Source organism: Petromyzon marinus, unplaced genomic scaffold (assembly GCF_048934315.1).
Source record: "Petromyzon marinus isolate PM22_M1 ecotype Great Lakes invasive population unplaced genomic scaffold, UKy_Petmar_22M1.pri1.0 PM_G_Scaffold_203, whole genome shotgun sequence".
NCBI classification, from domain to species: Eukaryota; Metazoa; Chordata; class Hyperoartia; order Petromyzontiformes; family Petromyzontidae; genus Petromyzon; species Petromyzon marinus.
The window spans coordinates 162501-165000 of record NW_027422766.1 but is presented as its reverse complement, the minus strand read 5'-3'; positions in this window follow the sequence as shown (position 1 = coordinate 165000).

Genomic DNA, 2500 nt, shown 5'->3' with positions numbered 1-2500 from the left:
GTCAGAGAGGAAGTCTGTGATCCACCTGCAGGTGGAGTAGGGCACGTTCAGCTGGAAGAGCTTGTCCTGAAGCAGGGCAGGGATGATGGTGTTGAAGGCAGAGCTGAAGTCCACAAACAGGATCCTGGCGTAGGATGCTGGGGCGTCCACATGCTGTAGGGTGAAGTGGAGGGCCATGTTAACTGCGTCGTCCACAGACCTGTTGGCTCTGTAGGCAAACTGAAGGGGGTCCAGGAGAGGGTCTGTGATGGCTTTGAGGTGTGCCAGGAGCAGGCGCTCAAAAGACTTCATTACCACAGATGTAAGGGCGACCGGTCTGTAATCATTTAGTCCTGTTGGCCTTAGCTTTTTGGGCACAGCGATGATGGTGGAGGACTTGAGACAGGCTGGTACATGGCATGTCTCCAGGGAGGTGTTAAAGATGTTGGTGAACACCGGAGACAGCTGGCCAGCGCAGTGCCTGAGGGTGGCTGGAGAGACAGAGTCCGGCCCGGCTGCTTTGCGTGGATTCTGCCTCTTGAAAAGCCCATTAACTTCTCCCTCCTGAAAGGAGAGAGTCGTTTCTGTAGTATGGGTGGGGGATGGGGCCTCTTGGGTGGGAAGGGGTGGTTCAGGACAGTCCAATTGTCTTTCAAATCTACGGTAGAACTCGTTCAGGTCGTTGGCTAGGCGGGAGTCGTTAGTGGTGTGGGGCGCTCTGGGTTTGTAGTTGGTGATGTGCCTGAGCCCTTTGGCAGACAGAAGCAGCGTCGTTAGTAGAGAACTGGTGTTTTAGTGTCTCTGAGTACAGTCGTTTAGCCTCTCTCACCGCTTTGCTAAACCTGTTCTTCGACTCCTTGAATCTGTCTCTATCCCCACTCCTAAACGCTTCCTCCTTCTCCAACCTCAACCTTTTGAGCTTTGCTGAGAACCAGGGCTTGTTGTTGTTAAAGTTCACCCTGGTACGTGTTGGGATACAGCAGTCCTCACAGAAGCTGATGTACACAGCCTCTGTGAGTTCATCCAGACTATTGGTAGCAGTCGTGAACATATCCCAGTCAGTACAGTCTAAGCACGCCCGCAAATCTTCCACAGCCTCACTGGTCCACTGTTTAGATGTCCTCACAGCAGGTTTACAGAGTTTTAGTTGCTGCCTGTATGCACGAATCAGGTGGACCAAGGGAGTTCTGTGCGAGCCGAACAGCCCCGTGACCCACAAGAGAAACATCCCCGCCAAATTCGAGCGTTTGACGGGGTCTATCCGTGAAAAAATATTCACGTTTTTGAGTGCACATGCATTTCTGCTGCAAATGCCTCTGGAAGTTTCATGCCGTTCGTATGCCAATTGTGGCAACACGAAAATGACCCGTTTTCCCATTCCGAGGGATTTCTGTGCGACCCTAACAGCCCCGTGAGCCACAAGAGACACATCCCCGCCAATTTCTAGCGTTTCACGGGGTCTATCCGTGAAAAATATAGACGTTTTTGAGTGCACATGCATTTCTGCTGCAGATGCCTCTGGAAGTTTCATGCCGTTCGTACGCAATGTGGCAACACGAAAATGACCCCTTTTCCCATTCCGAGGGATTTCTGTGCGACCCTAACTAACAGCGCCCGTGAGCCACAAGAGAGACATCCCCGCCAATTTATAGCGTTTCACGGGGTCTATCCGTGAAAAATATAGACGTTTTTGAGTGCACATGCATTCCTGCTGCAAATGCCTCTGGAAGTTTCATGCCGTTCCTATGCAATGTGGCCACACAAAAATGACCCGTTTTCCCATTCCGAGGCATTTCTGTGCGACCCTAACAGCCCCGTGAGCCACAAGAGAGACATCCCCGCCAACTTCTAGCGTTTGACGGGGTCTATGCGTGAAAAATATTAAAATTTTTGAGTGCACGTGCCTTTCTGCTGCAAATGCCTCTGGAAGTTTCATGGCGTTCCTATGCAATGTGGCAACACGAAAATGACCCCTTTTCCCATTCCGAGGGAGTTCTGTGCCACCCTAACAGCCCCGTGAGCCACAAGAGACACATCCCCGCCAATTTCTAGCGTTTCACGGGGTCTATCCGTGAAACATATAGAAGTTTTTGAGTGCACATGCATTCCTGCTGCAAATGCCTCTGGAAGTTTCATGCGGTTCGTACGCAATGTGGCAACACGAAAATGACCCGTTTTCCCATTCCCAGGGATTTCTGTGCGACCCGAACAGCCCCGTGAGCCACAAGAGACACATCCCCGCCAATTTCTAGCGTTTCACGGGGTCTATCCGTGAAAAATATCAATTTTTTTTTGACTGCACATGCATTTCTGCTGCAAATGCCTCTGGAAGTTGCATGCGGTTCGCATGCAATGTGGCGACACGAAAATGACCCGTTTTCCCATTCCGAGGGATTTCTGTGCCACCCTAACAGCCCCGTGAGCCACAAGAGAGACATCCCCGCCAATTTCTAGCGTATCACGGGGTCTATCCGTGAGAAATATTCACTTTTTTGAGTGCACATGCATTCCTGCTGCAAAT